The following is a 15,402-nucleotide window of genomic DNA, read 5'->3' as shown; positions in this document are numbered from 1 at the left end:
AAGTTGGGAGTGTCGGTGACGGGAGTGTCGGTGAAGTTGGGAGTGTCGGTGAAGTTGGGAGTGTCGGTGACGTTGGGAGTGTCGGTGACGTTGGGAGTGTCGGTGACGTTGGGAATGTCGGTGACGGGAGTGTCGGTGAAGTTGGGAGTGTCGGTGACGTTGGGAGTGTCGGTGAAGTTGGGAGTGTCGGTGAAGTTGGGAGTGTCAGTGAAGTTGGGAGTGTCGGTGACATTGGGAGTGTCGGTGACGTTGGGAGTGTCGGTGAAGTTGGGAGTGTCGGTGAAGTTGGGAATGTCGGTGAAGTTGGGAGTGTCGGTGACGTTGGGAGTGTCGGTGAAGTTGGGAGTGTCGGTGAAGTTGGGAGTGTCGGTGAAGTTGGGAATGTCGATGACGTTGGGAGTGTCGGTGAAGTTGGGAGTGTCGGTGAAGTTGGGAGTGTCGGTGAAGTTGGGAATGTCGATGACGTTGGGAGTGTCGATGAAGTTGGGAGTGTCGGTGACTTTGGGAGTGTCGGTGACGTTGGGAGTGTCGGTGAAGTTGGGAATGTCGGTGATGTTGGGAGTGTCGGTGAAGTTGGGAGTGTCGGTGAAGTTGGGAGTGTCGGTGAAGTTGGGAGTGTCGGTGACGTTGGGAGTGTCGGTGACGTTGGGAATGTCGGTGACGTTGGGAGTGTCGGTGACGTTGGGAGTTTCGGTGACGTTGGGAGTGTCGGTGAAGTTGGGAGTGTCGGTGAAGTTGGTAGTGTCGGTGAAGTTGGGAATGTCGGTGACGTTGGCAGTGTCGGTGACGTTGGGAGTGTTGGTGACGTTGGGAGTGTCGGTGAAGTTGGGAGTGTCGGTGAAGTCGGGAGTGTCGGTGACGTTGGGAGTGTCGGTGACGTTGGGAGTGTCGGTGAAGTTGGGAATGTCGGTGAAGTGGGGAGTGTCGGTGAAGTTGGGAGTGTCGGTGACGTTGGGAGTGTCGGTGATGTTGGGAGTGTCAGTGACGTTGGGAGTGTCGGTGAAGTTGGGAATGTCGGTGAAGTTGGGAGTGTTGGTGAAGTTGGGAGTGTCGGTGAAGTTGGGAGTGTCGGTGAAGTTGGGAATGTCGGTGACGTTGGGAGTGTCGGTGAAGTTGGGAGTGTCGGTGACGGGAGTGTCGGTGACGTTGTGAGTGTCGGTGAAGTTGGGAGTGTCGGTGAAGTTGGGAGTGTCGGTGACGTTGGGAGTGTCGGTGATGTTGGGAGTGTCGGTGAAGTTGGGAGCTTCGGTGACGTTGGGAGTGTTGGTGAAGTTGGGAGTGTCGGTGACGTTGGGAGTGTCGGTGAAGTTGGGAGTGTCGGTGACGTTGGGAGTGTCGGTGAAGTTGGGAGTGTCGGTGAAGTTGGGAGTGTCGGTGAAGTGGGGAGTGTCGGTGACGTTGGGAATGTCGGTGACATTGGGAGTGTCGGTGACGTTGGGAGTGTCGGTGAAGTTGGGAGTGTCGGTGAAGTTGGGAATGTCGGTGAAGTTGGGAGTGTCGGTGACGTTGGGAGTGTTGGTGACGTTGGGAGTGTCGGTGAAGTTGGGAGTGTCGGTGACGTTGGCAGTGTCGGTGACGTTGGGAGTGTCGGTGACGTTGGGATTGTCGGTGAAGTTGGGAATGTCGGTGAAGTTGGGAGTGTCGGTGAAGTTGGGAGTGTCGGTGACGTTGGGAGTGTCGGTGACGTTGGGAGTGTCGGTGACGTTGGGAGTGTCGGTGACGTTGGGAATGTCGGTGACGGGAGTGTCGGTGAAGTTGGGAGTTTCGGTGACGTTGGGAGTGTCGGTGAAGTTGGGAGTGTCGGTGAAGTTGGGAGTGTCGGTGAAGTTGGGAGTGTCGGTGACGGGAGTGTCGGTGAAGTTGGGAGTGTCGGTGAAGTTGGGAGTGTCGGTGACGTTGGGAGTGTCGGTGAAGTTGGGAGTGTCGGTGAAGTTGGGAATGTCGGGGACGTTGGGAGTGTCGTTGATGTTGGGAGTGTTGGTGACGTTGGGAGTGTCGGTGAAGTTGGGAGTGTCGGTGAAGTTGGGAGTGTCGGTGAAGTTGGGAATGTCGATGACGTTGGGAGTGTCGGTGAAGTTGGGAATGTCGGTGAAGTTGGGAGTATCGGTGACGTTGGGACTGTCGGTGACGTTGGGAGTGTCGGTGACATTGGGAGTGTCGGTGAAGTTGGGAGTGTCGGTGATGTTGGGAGTGTCGGTGACGTTGGGAGTGTCGGTGACGTTGGGAGTGTCGGTGACGTTGGGAGTGTCGGTGACGTTGGGAGTGTCGGTGAAGTTGGGAGTGTCGGTGACGTTGGGAGTGTCGGTGAAGTTGGGAGTGTCGGTGAAGTTGGGAATGTCGGTGACATTGGGAGTGTCGGTGAAGTTGGGAGTGTCAGTGAAGTTGGGAGTGTCGGTGAAGTTGGGAGTGTCGGTGACGTTGGGAGTGTCGGTGACGTTGGGAGTGTCGGTGAAGTTGGGAGTGTCGGTGAAGTTGGGAATGTCGGTGAAGTTGGGAGTGTCGGTGACGTTGGGAGTGTCGGTGACGTTGGGAGTGTCGGTGAAGTTGGGAATGTCGGTGACATTGGGAGTGTCGGTGAAGTTGGGAGTGTCGGTGAAGTTGGGAGTGTCGGTGACGTTGGGAGTGTCGGTGACGTTGGGAGTGTCGGTGACGTTGGGAGTGTCGGTGAAGTTGGGAGTGTCGGTGAAGTTGGGAATGTCGGTGAAGTTGGGAGTGTCGGTGACATTGGGAGTGTCGGTGATGTTGGGAGTGTCGGTGACGTTGGGAATGTCGGTGAAGTTGGGAGTGTCGGTGACGTTGGGAGTGTCGGTGACGTTGGGAGTGTCGGTGAAGTTGGGAGTGTCGGTGACGGGAGCGTCGGTGAAGTTGGGAATGTCGGTGAAGTTGGGAATGTCGGTGACGTTGGGAGTGTCGGTGAAGTTGGGAGTGTCGGTGACATTGGGAGTGTCGGTGAAGTTGGGAGTGTCAGTGACGTTGGGAGTGTTGGTGAAGTTGGGAGTGTCGGTGACGTTGGGAGTGTCGGTGAAGTTGGGAGTGTCGGTGACGTTGGGAGTGTCGGTGAAGTTGGGAGTGTCGGTGAAGTTGGGAGTGTCGGTGACGTTGGGAGTTTCGGTGACGTTGGGAGTGTCGGTGACGTTGGGAGTGTCGGTGACGTTGGGAGTGCCGGTGCAGTTGGGAGTGTCGGTGACGTTGGGAGTGTCGGTGACGTTGCGAGTGTCTGTGAAGTTGGGAGTGTCGGTGAAGTTGGGAGTGTCGGTGACGTTGGGAGTGTCGGTGACGTTGGGAGTGTCGGTGACGTTGGGAGTGTCGGTGAAGTTGGGAGTGTCGGTGAAGTTGGGAATGTCGGTGACGTTGGGAGTTTCGGTGACGTTGGGAGTGTCGGTGACGTTGGGAGTGTCGGTGAAGTTGGGAGTGTCGGTGACATTGGGAGTGTCGGTGACATTGGGAGTGTCGCTGACGTTGGGAATGTCGGTGACGTTGGGAGTGTCGGTGAAGTTGGGAGTGTCGGTGAAGTTGGGAATGTCGGTGATGTTGGGAGTGCAGTGACGTTGGGAATGTCGGTGACGTTGGGAGTGTCGGTGACGTTGGGAGTGTCGGTGAATTTGGGAGTGTCGGTGACGTTGGGAATGTCGGTGACGTTGGGAGTGTCGGTGAAGTTGGGAGTGTCGGTGACGGGAGTGTCGGTGACGTTGGGAATGTCGGTGACGTTGGGAGTGTCGGTGACGTTGGGAGTGTCGGTGACGTTGGGAGTGTCGGTGAAGTTGGGAATGTCGGTGAAGTTGGGAGTGTCGGTGAAGTTGGGAGTGTCGGTGAAGTTGGGAATGTCGGTGACGTTGGGAGTGTCGGTGAAGTTGGGACTGTCGGTGACGGGAGTGTCGGTGACGCTGGGAGTGTCGGTGACGTTGGGAATGTCGGTGAAGTTGGGAGTGTCGGTGAAGTTGGGAGTGTCGGTGAAGTTGGGAGTGTCGGTGACGTTGGGAGTGTCGGTGACGTTGGGAGTGTCGGTGATGTTGGGAGTGTCGGTGAAGTTGGGAGTGTCGGTGACGTTGGGAGAGTCGGTGACGTTGGGAGTGTCGGTGACGTTGGGAGTGTCGGTGACGTTGGGAGTGTCGGTGACGTTGGGAGTGTCGGTGACATTGGGAGTGTCGGTGAAGTTGGGAGTGTCGGTGACGGGAGTGTTGGTGAAGTTGGGAGTGTCGGTGAAGTTGGGAGTGTCGGTGACGTTGGGAGTGTGGTGAAGTTGGGAGTGTCGGTGACGTTGGGAGTGTCGGTGACGTTGGGAGTGTCGGTGAAGTTGGGAATGTCGGTGACGTTGGGAGTGTCGGTGACGTTGGGAGTGTCGGTGACGTTGGGAGTGTCGGTGAAGTTGGGAATGTCGGTGAAGTTGGGAATGTCGGTGAAGTTGGGAATGTAGGTGAAGTTGGGAGTGTCGGTGAAGTTGGGAATGTCGGTGACGTTGGGAGTGTCGGTGAAGTTGGGAATGTCGGTGACGTTGGGAGTGTCGGTGACGTTGGGAGTGTCGGTGACGTTGGGAGTGTCGGTGAAGTTGGGAATGTCGGTGAAGTTGGGAATGTCGGTGAAGTTGGGAATGTAGGTGAAGTTGGGAGTGTCGGTGAAGTTGGGAATGTCGGTGACGTTGGGAGTGTCGGTGAAGTTGGGAGTGTCGGTGACGTTGGGAGTGTCGGTGACGTTGGGAGTGTCGGTGACGTTGGGAGTGTCGGTGACGTTGGGAGTGTCGGTGACGTTGGGAGTGTCGGTGAAGTTGGGAGTGTCGGTGAAGTTGGGAGTGTCGGTGACGTTGGGAGTGTCGGTGAAGTTGGGAGTGTCGGTGATGTTGGGAATGTTGGTGAAGTTGGGAGTGTCGGTGACGTTGGGAGTGTCGGTGACGTTGGGAATGTCGGTGAAGTTGGGAGTGTCGGTGAAGTTGGGAGTGTCGGTGACGGGAGTGTCGGTGAAGTTGGGAGTGTCGGTGAAGTTGGGAGTGTCGGTGAGGTTGGGAGTGTCGGTGACGTTGGGAATGTCGGTGAAGTTGGGAGTGTCGGTGAAGTTGGGAGTGTCGGTGACGTTGGGAGTGTCGGTGAATTTGGGAGGGTCGGTGACGTTGGGAGTGTCGGTGAAGTTGGGAGTGTCGGTGAAGTTGGGAGTGTCGGTGACGTTGGGAGTGTCGGTGAAGTTGGGAGTGTCGGTGACGTTGGAAGTGTCGGTGACGTTGGGAGTGTCGGTGAAGTTGGGAGTGTCGGTGAGGTTGGGAATGTCGGTGAAGTTGGGAGTGTCGGTGACGTTGGGAGTGTCGGTGAAGTTGGGAGTGTCGGTGAAGTTGGGAATGTCGGTGAAGTTGGGAGTGTCGGTGACGTTCGGAGTGTCGGTGACGTTGGGAGTGTCGGTGAAGTTGGGAGTTTCGGTGATGTTGGGAGGTTCGGTGAAGTTGGGAGTGTCGGTGACGTTGGGAGTGTCGGTGAAGTTGGGAGTGTCGGTGAAGTTGGGGGTTTCGGTGACGTTGGGAGAGTCGGTGACGTTGGGAGTGTCGGTGACGTTGGGAGTGTCGGTGACGTTGGGAGTGTCGGTGACGATGGGAATGTCGGTGAATTTGGGAGTGTCGGTGACGGGAGTGTTGGTGAAGTTAGGAGTGTCGGTGACATTGGGAGTTTAGGTGAAGTTGGGAGTGTCGGTGAATTTGAGTGTGTCGGTGACGTTGGGATTGTCGGTGAAGTTGGGAATGTCGGTGAAGTTGGGAGTGTCGGTGACGTTGGGAGTGTCGGTGACGTTGGGAGTGTCGGTGACGTTGGGAGTTTCGGTGAAGTTGGGAGTGTCGGTGACGTTGGGAGTGTCGGTGACGTTGGGAGTGTCGGTGAGGTTGGGAGTGCCGGTGACGTTGGGAGTGTTGGTGACGTTGGGAGTATCGGTGACGTTGGGAGTGTCGGTGACGTTGGGAGTGTCGGTGACGTTGGGAGTGTCGGTGAAGTTGGGAGTTTCGGTGACGTTGGGAGTGTCGGTGACGTTGGGAGTGTCGGTGATGTTGGGAGTGTCAGTGACGTTGGGAGTGTCGGTGACGTTGGGAGTGTCGGTGACGTTGGGAGTGTCGGTGAAGTTGGGAGTGTCGGTGACGTTGGGAGTGTCGGTGACGTTGGGAGTGTCGGTGAAGTTGGGAGTGTCGGTGACGTTGGGAGTGTCGGTGACGTTGGGAGTGTCGGTGATGTTGGGAGTGTCGGTGACGTTGGGAGTGTCGGTGAAGTTGGGAGTGTCGGTGAAGTTGGGAGTGTCGGTGACGATGGGAGTGTCGGTGACATTGGGAGTGTCAGTGAAGTTGGGAGTGTCGGTGAATTTTAGTGTGTCGGTGACGTTGGGAGTGTCGGTGAAGTTGGGAGTGTCGGTGATGTTGGGAGTGTCGGTGAAGTTGGGAATGTCGGTGACGTTGGGAGTGTCGGTGACGTTGGGAGTGTCGGTGAAGTTGGGAGTGTCGGTGAAGTTGGGAGTGTCGGTGACGTTGGGAGTGTCGGTGAAGTTGGGAGTGTCGGTGACGTTGGGAGTGTCGGTGAAGTTGGGAGTGTCGGTGAAGTTGGGAGTGTCGGTGAAGTTGGGAGTGTCGGTGACGTTGGGAGTGTCGGTGAAGTTGGGAGTGTCGGTGACGTTGGGAGTGTCGGTGACGTTGGGAGTGTCGGTGAAGTTGGGAGTGTCGGTGAAGTTGGGAATGTCGGTGTAGTTGGGAGTGTCGGTGACGTTGGGAGTGTCGGTGAAGTTGGGAGTGTCGGTGAAGTTGGGAATGTCGGTGAAGTTGGGAGTGTCGGTAACGTTGGGAGTGTCGGTGACGTTGGGAGTGTCGGTGAAGTTGGGAGTTTCGGTGACGTTGGGAGTGTCGGTGAAGTTGGGAGTGTCGGTGACGTTGGGAGTGTCGGTGACGTTGGGAGTGTCGGTGAAGTTGGGAGTGTCGGTGAAGTTGGGAGTGTCAGTGACGTTGGGAGTGTCGGTGAAGTTGGGAGTGTCGGTGAAGTTGGGAATGTCGGTGAAGTTGGGAGTGTCGGTGACGTTGGGAGTGTCGGTGACGTTGGGAGTGTCGGTGACGTTGGGAGTGTCAGTGACGTTGGGAGTGTCCGTGAAGTTGGGAGTGTCGGTGAAGTTGGGAGTGTCAGTGACGTTGGGAGTGTCGGTGAAGTTGGGAGTGTCGGTGAAGTTGGGAGTGTCGGTGACGTTGGGAGTGTCGGTGACGTTGGGAGTGTCGGTGACGTTGGGAGTGTCGGTGACGTTGGGCGTGTCGGTGAAGTTGGGAGTGTCGGTGATGTTGGGAATGTCGGTGAAGTTGGGAGTGTCGGTGATGTGGGGAGTGTCGGTGACGTTGGGAATGTCGGTGAAGTTGGGAGTGTCGGTGAAGTTGGGAGTGTCGGTGAAGCGGGGAGAGTCGGTGACGTTGGGAATGTCGGTGACATTGGGAGTGTCGGTGACGTTGGGTGTGTCGGTGAAGTTGGGAGTGTCGGTGAAGTTGGGAATGTCGGTGAAGTTGGGAGTGTCGGTGACGTTGGGAGTGTCGGTGACGTTGGGAGTGTCGGTGACGGGAGTGTCGGTGAAGTTGGGAGTGTCGGTGAAGTTGGGAGTGTCGGTGACGTTGGGAGTGTCGGTGACGTTGGGAGTGTCGGTGACGTTGGGAGAGTCGGTGACGTTGTGAGTGTCGGTGACGTTGGGAGTGTCGGTGACGTTGGGAGTGTCGGTGACGTTGGGAGTGTCGGTTAAGTTGGGAGTGTCGGTGACGTTGGGAGTGTCGGTGACGTTGGGAGTGTCGGTGATGTTGGGAATGTCGGTGAAGTTGGGCGTGTCGGTGAAGTTGGGAGTGTCGGTGAAATTGGGAGTGTCGGTGACGTTGGGAGTGTCGGTGACGTTGGGAGTGTCGGTGAAGTTGGGAGTGTCGGTGACGTTGGGAGTGTCGGTGACGTTGGGAGTGTCGGTGAAGTTGGGAGTGTCGGTGATGTTGGGAATGTCGGTGAAGTTGGGAGTGTCGGTGACGTTGGCAGTGTCGGTGACGTTGGGAATGTCGCTGAAGTTGGGAGTGTCGGTGAAGTTGTGAGTGTCGATGACGGGAGTGTCGGTGAAGTTGGGAGTGCCGGTGAAGTTGGGAGTGTCGGTGAGGTTGGGAGTGTCGGTGACGTTGGGAATGTCGGTGAAGTTGGGAGTGTCGGTGAAGTTGGGAGTGTGGGTGAAGTTGGGAGTGTCGGTGAAGTTGGGAGTGTCGGTGAAGTTGGGAGTGTCGGTGAAGTTGGGATTGTCGGTGAAGTTGGGAGTGTCGGTGAATTTGGGAGTGTCGGTGACGTTGGGAGTGTCGGTGAAGTTGGGAGTGTCGGTGACGTTGGGAGTGTCGGTGACGTTGGGAGTGTCGGTGAAGTTGGGAGTGTCGGTGAAGTAGGGAATGTCGGTGAAGTTTGGAGTGTCGGTGAAGTTGGGAGTGTCGGTGACGTTGGGAGTGTCGGTGACGTTGGGAGTGTCGGTGAAGTTGGGAGTGTCGGTGAAGTTGGGAATGTCAGTGACGTTGGGAGTGTCGGTGAAGTTGGGAGTGTCGGTGAAGTTGGGAATGTCGGTGAAGTTGGGAGTGTCGGTGACGTTGGGAGTGTCGGTGACGTTGGGAGTGTCGGTGACGTTGGGAGTGTCGGTGACGTTGGGAGTGTCGGTGAAGTTGGGAATGTCGGTGAAGTTGGGAGTGTCGGTGAAGTTGGGAGTGTCGGTGACGTTGGGAGTGTCGGTGAAGTTGGGAGTGTCGTTGACGTTGGGTGTGTCTGTGACGTTGGGAGTATCGGTGACGTTGGGAGTGTCGGTGACGTTGGGAATGTCGGTGAAGTTGGGAGTGTCGGTGAAGTTGGGAATGTCGGTGACGGTGGGAGTGTCGGTGAAGTTGGGAGTGTCGGTGACGTTGGGAGTGTCGATGAAGTTGGGAGTGTCGGTGAAGTTGGGAGTGTCGGTGACGTTGGGAGTGTCGGTGAAGTTGGGAGTGTCGGTGAATTTTTGAGTGTCGGTGAAGTTGGGAGTGTCGGTGAAGTTCGGAGTGTCGGTGAAGTTGGGAGTGTCGGTGAAGTTGGGAATGTCGGTGACGGGAGTGTCGGTGAAGTTGGGAATGTCGGTGACGGGAGTGTCGGTGAAGTTGGGAGTGTCGGTGACGTTGGGAGTGTCGGTGAAGTTGGGAGTGTCGGTGAAGTTGGGAATGTCGATGACGTTGGGAGTGTCGGTGAAGTTGGGAGTGTCGGTGAAGTTGGGAGTGTCGGTGAAGTTGGGAATGTCGATGACGTTGGGAGTGTCGGTGAAGTTGGGAGTGTCGGTGACGTTGGGAGTGTCGGTGAAGTTGGGAGTGTCGGTGATGTTGGGAGTGTCGGTGACGTTGGGAATGTCGGTGAAGTTGGGAGTGTCGGTGAAGTTGGGAGTGTCGGTGAAGCGGGGAGAGTCGGTGACGTTGGGAATGTCGGTGACATTGGGAGTGTCGGTGACGTTGGGAGTGTCGGTGAAGTTGGGAGTGTCGGTGAAGTTGGGAATGTCGGTGAAGTTGGGAGTGTCGGTGACGTTGGGAGTGTCGGTGACGTTGGGAGTGTCGGTGACGGGAGTGTCGGTGAAGTTGGGAGTGTCGGTGAAGTTGGGAGTGTCGGTGACGTTGGGAGTGTCGGTGACGTTGGGAGTGTCGGTGACGTTGGGAGAGTCGGTGACGTTGTGAGTGTCGGTGACGTTGGGAATGTCGGTGAAGTTGGGAGTGTCGGTGAAGTTGGGAGTGTCGGTGAAGCGGGGAGAGTCGGTGACGTTGGGAATGTCGGTGACATTGGGAGTGTCGGTGACGTTGGGAGTGTCGGTGAAGTTGGGAGTGTCGGTGAAGTTGGGAATGTCGGTGAAGTTGGGAGTGTCGGTGACGTTGGGAGTGTCGGTGACGTTGGGAGTGTCGGTGACGGGAGTGTCGGTGAAGTTGGGAGTTTCGGTGAAGGTGGGTGTGTCGGTGACGTTGGGAGTGTCGGTGACGTTGGGAGTGTCGGTGACGTTGGGAGTGTCGGTTAAGTTGGGAGTGTCGGTGACGTTGGGAGTGTCGGTGACGTTGGGAGTGTCGGTGATGTTGGGAATGTCGGTGAAGTTGGGCGTGTCGGTGAAGTTGGGAGTGTCGGTGAAATTGGGAGTGTCGGTGACGTTGGGAGTGTCGGTGACGTTGGGAGTGTCGGTGAAGTTGGGAGTGTCGGTGACGTTGGGAGTGTCGGTGACGTTGGGAGTGTCGGTGAAGTTGGGAGTGTCGGTGATGTTGGGAATGTCGGTGAAGTTGGGAGTGTCGGTGACGTTGGCAGTGTCGGTGACGTTGGGAATGTCGCTGAAGTTGGGAGTGTCGGTGAAGTTGTGAGTGTCGATGACGGGAGTGTCGGTGAAGTTGGGAGTGCCGGTGAAGTTGGGAGTGTCGGTGAGGTTGGGAGTGTCGGTGACGTTGGGAATGTCGGTGAAGTTGGGAGTGTCGGTGAAGTTGGGAGTGTCGGTGAAGTTGGGAGTGTCGGTGAAGTTGGGAGTGTCGGTGAAGTTGGGAGTGTCGGTGAAGTTGGGCTTGTCGGTGAAGTTGGGAGTGTCGGTGAATTTGGGAGTGTCGGTGACGTTGGGAGTGTCGGTGAAGTTGGGAGTGTCGGTGACGTTGGGAGTGTCGGTGACGTTGGGAGTGTCGGTGAAGTTGGGAGTGTCGGTGAAGTAGGGAATGTCGGTGAAGTTTGGAGTGTCGATGAAGTTGGGAGTGTCGGTGACGTTGGGAGTGTCGGTGACGTTGGGAGTGTCGGTGAAGTTGGGAGTGTCGGTGAAGTTGGGAATGTCAGTTACGTTGGGAGTGTCGGTGAAGTTGGGAGTGTCGGTGAAGTTGGGAATGTCGGTGAAGTTGGGAGTGTCGGTGAAGTTGGGAGTGTCGGTGAAGTTGGGAATGTCGATGACGTTGGGAGTGTCGGTGAAGTTGGGAGTGTCGGTGAAGTTGGGAGTGTCGGTGAAGTTGGGAATGTCGATGACGTTGGGAGTGTCGGTGAAGTTGGGAGTGTCGGTGACGTTGGGAGTGTCGGTGAAGTTGGGAGTGTCGGTGATGTTGGGAGTGTCGGTGACGTTGGGAATGTCGGTGAAGTTGGGAGTGTCGGTGAAGTTGGGAGTGTCGGTGAAGTTGGGAGTGTCGGTAACGTTGGGAGTGTCGGTGACGTTGGGAGTGTCGGTGAAGTTGGGAGTTTCGGTGACGTTGGGAGTGTCGGTGAAGTTGGGAGTGTCGGTGACGTTGGGAGTGTCGGTGACGTTGGGAGTGTCGGTGAAGTTGGGAGTGTCGGTGAAGTTGGGAGTGTCAGTGACGTTGGGAGTGTCGGTGAAGTTGGGAGTGTCGGTGAAGTTTGGAATGTCGGTGAAGTTGGGAGTGTCGGTGACGTTGGGAGTGTCGGTGACGTTGGGAGTGTCGGTGACGTTGGGAGTGTCAGTGACGTTGGGAGTGTCCGTGAAGTTGGGAGTGTCGGTGAAGTTGGGAGTGTCAGTGACGTTGGGAGTGTCGGTGAAGTTGGGAGTGTCGGTGAAGTTGGGAGTGTCGGTGACGTTGGGAGTGTCGGTGACGTTGGGAGTGTCGGTGACGTTGGGAGTGTCGGTGACGTTGGGCGTGTCGGTGAAGTTGGGAGTGTCGGTGATGTTGGGAATGTCGGTGAAGTTGGGAGTGTCGGTGATGTGGGGAGTGTCGGTGACGTTGGGAATGTCGGTGAAGTTGGGAGTGTCGGTGAAGTTGGGAGTGTCGGTGAAGCGGGGAGAGTCGGTGACGTTGGGAATGTCGGTGACATTGGGAGTGTCGGTGACGTTGGGTGTGTCGGTGAAGTTGGGAGTGTCGGTGAAGTTGGGAATGTCGGTGAAGTTGGGAGTGTCGGTGACGTTGGGAGTGTCGGTGACGTTGGGAGTGTCGGTGACGGGAGTGTCGGTGAAGTTGGGAGTGTCGGTGAAGTTGGGAGTGTCGGTGACGTTGGGAGTGTCGGTGACGTTGGGAGTGTCGGTGACGTTGGGAGAGTCGGTGACGTTGTGAGTGTCGGTGACGTTGGGAGTGTCGGTGACGTTGGGAGTGTCGGTGACGTTGGGAGTGTCGGTTAAGTTGGGAGTGTCGGTGACGTTGGGAGTGTCGGTGACGTTGGGAGTGTCGGTGATGTTGGGAATGTCGGTGAAGTTGGGCGTGTCGGTGAAGTTGGGAGTGTCGGTGAAATTGGGAGTGTCGGTGACGTTGGGAGTGTCGGTGACGTTGGGAGTGTCGGTGAAGTTGGGAGTGTCGGTGACGTTGGGAGTGTCGGTGACGTTGGGAGTGTCGGTGAAGTTGGGAGTGTCGGTGATGTTGGGAATGTCGGTGAAGTTGGGAGTGTCGGTGACGTTGGCAGTGTCGGTGACGTTGGGAATGTCGGTGAAGTTGGGAGTGTCGGTGAAGTTGTGAGTGTCGATGACGGGAGTGTCGGTGAAGTTGGGAGTGCCGGTGAAGTTGGGAGTGTCGGTGAGGTTGGGAGTGTCGGTGACGTTGGGAATGTCGGTGAAGTTGGGAGTGTCGGTGAAGTTGGGAGTGTGGGTGAAGTTGGGAGTGTCGGTGAAGTTGGGAGTGTCGGTGAAGTTGGGAGTGTCGGTGAAGTTGGGATTGTCGGTGAAGTTGGGAGTGTCGGTGAATTTGGGAGTGTCGGTGACGTTGGGAGTGTCGGTGAAGTTGGGAGTGTCGGTGACGTTGGGAGTGTCGGTGACGTTGGGAGTGTCGGTGAAGTTGGGAGTGTCGGTGAAGTAGGGAATGTCGGTGAAGTTTGGAGTGTCGGTGAAGTTGGGAGTGTCGGTGACGTTGGGAGTGTCGGTGACGTTGGGAGTGTCGGTGAAGTTGGGAGTGTCGGTGAAGTTGGGAATGTCAGTGACGTTGGGAGTGTCGGTGAAGTTGGGAGTGTCGGTGAAGTTGGGAATGTCGGTGAAGTTGGGAGTGTCGGTGACGTTGGGAGTGTCGGTGACGTTGGGAGTGTCGGTGACGTTGGGAGTGTCGGTGACGTTGGGAGTGTCGGTGAAGTTGGGAATGTCGGTGAAGTTGGGAGTGTCGGTGAAGTTGGGAGTGTCGGTGACGTTGGGAGTGTCGGTGAAGTTGGGAGTGTCGTTGACGTTGGGTGTGTCTGTGACGTTGGGAGTATCGGTGACGTTGGGAGTGTCGGTGACGTTGGGAATGTCGGTGAAGTTGGGAGTGTCGGTGAAGTTGGGAATGTCGGTGACGGTGGGAGTGTCGGTGAAGTTGGGAGTGTCGGTGACGTTGGGAGTGTCGATGAAGTTGGGAGTGTCGGTGAAGTTGGGAGTGTCGGTGACGTTGGGAGTGTCGGTGAAGTTGGGAGTGTCGGTGAATTTTTGAGTGTCGGTGAAGTTGGGAGTGTCGGTGAAGTTCGGAGTGTCGGTGAAGTTGGGAGTGTCGGTGAAGTTGGGAATGTCGGTGACGGGAGTGTCGGTGAAGTTGGGAATGTCGGTGACGGGAGTGTCGGTGAAGTTGGGAGTGTCGGTGACGTTGGGAGTGTCGGTGAAGTTGGGAGTGTCGGTGAAGTTGGGAATGTCGATGACGTTGGGAGTGTCGGTGAAGTTGGGAGTGTCGGTGAAGTTGGGAGTGTCGGTGAAGTTGGGAATGTCGATGACGTTGGGAGTGTCGGTGAAGTTGGGAGTGTCGGTGACGTTGGGAGTGTCGGTGAAGTTGGGAGTGTCGGTGATGTTGGGAGTGTCGGTGACGTTGGGAATGTCGGTGAAGTTGGGAGTGTCGGTGAAGTTGGGAGTGTCGGTGAAGCGGGGAGAGTCGGTGACGTTGGGAATGTCGGTGACATTGGGAGTGTCGGTGACGTTGGGAGTGTCGGTGAAGTTGGGAGTGTCGGTGAAGTTGGGAATGTCGGTGAAGTTGGGAGTGTCGGTGACGTTGGGAGTGTCGGTGACGTTGGGAGTGTCGGTGACGGGAGTGTCGGTGAAGTTGGGAGTGTCGGTGAAGTTGGGAGTGTCGGTGACGTTGGGAGTGTCGGTGACGTTGGGAGTGTCGGTGACGTTGGGAGAGTCGGTGACGTTGTGAGTGTCGGTGACGTTGGGAATGTCGGTGAAGTTGGGAGTGTCGGTGAAGTTGGGAGTGTCGGTGAAGCGGGGAGAGTCGGTGACGTTGGGAATGTCGGTGACATTGGGAGTGTCGGTGACGTTGGGAGTGTCGGTGAAGTTGGGAGTGTCGGTGAAGTTGGGAATGTCGGTGAAGTTGGGAGTGTCGGTGACGTTGGGAGTGTCGGTGACGTTGGGAGTGTCGGTGACGGGAGTGTCGGTGAAGTTGGGAGTTTCGGTGAAGGTGGGAGTGTCGGTGACGTTGGGAGTGTCGGTGACGTTGGGAGTGTCGGTGACGTTGGGAGTGTCGGTTAAGTTGGGAGTGTCGGTGACGTTGGGAGTGTCGGTGACGTTGGGAGTGTCGGTGATGTTGGGAATGTCGGTGAAGTTGGGCGTGTCGGTGAAGTTGGGAGTGTCGGTGAAATTGGGAGTGTCGGTGACGTTGGGAGTGTCGGTGACGTTGGGAGTGTCGGTGAAGTTGGGAGTGTCGGTGACGTTGGGAGTGTCGGTGACGTTGGGAGTGTCGGTGAAGTTGGGAGTGTCGGTGATGTTGGGAATGTCGGTGAAGTTGGGAGTGTCGGTGACGTTGGCAGTGTCGGTGACGTTGGGAATGTCGCTGAAGTTGGGAGTGTCGGTGAAGTTGTGAGTGTCGATGACGGGAGTGTCGGTGAAGTTGGGAGTGCCGGTGAAGTTGGGAGTGTCGGTGAGGTTGGGAGTGTCGGTGACGTTGGGAATGTCGGTGAAGTTGGGAGTGTCGGTGAAGTTGGGAGTGTCGGTGAAGTTGGGAGTGTCGGTGAAGTTGGGAGTGTCGGTGAAGTTGGGAGTGTCGGTGAAGTTGGGCTTGTCGGTGAAGTTGGGAGTGTCGGTGAATTTGGGAGTGTCGGTGACGTTGGGAGTGTCGGTGAAGTTGGGAGTGTCGGTGACGTTGGGAGTGTCGGTGACGTTGGGAGTGTCGGTGAAGTTGGGAGTGTCGGTGAAGTAGGGAATGTCGGTGAAGTTTGGAGTGTCGATGAAGTTGGGAGTGTCGGTGACGTTGGGAGTGTCGGTGACGTTGGGAGTGTCGGTGAAGTTGGGAGTGTCGGTGAAGTTGGGAATGTCAGTTACGTTGGGAGTGTCGGTGAAGTTGGGAGTGTCGGTGAAGTTGGGAATGTCGGTGAAGTTGGGAGTGTCGGTGAAGTTGGGAGTGTCGGTGAAGTTGGGAATGTCGATGACGTTGGGAGTGTCGGTGAAGTTGGGAGTGTCGGTGAAGTTGGGAGTGTCGGTGAAGTTGGGAATGTCGATGACGTTGGGAGTGTCGGTGAAGTTGGGAGTGTCGGTGACGTTGGGAGTGTCGGTGAAGTTGGGAGTGTCGGT

This window comes from Somniosus microcephalus, chromosome 4 (assembly GCF_052327205.1).
Source record: "Somniosus microcephalus isolate GS21.2 chromosome 4, FLI_Smic_1.0, whole genome shotgun sequence".
In the NCBI taxonomy this organism is placed as follows: Eukaryota; Metazoa; Chordata; class Chondrichthyes; order Squaliformes; family Somniosidae; genus Somniosus; species Somniosus microcephalus.
The sequence above is the reverse complement of the archived record's forward strand: the minus strand, read 5'-3'. Positions refer to the sequence as shown.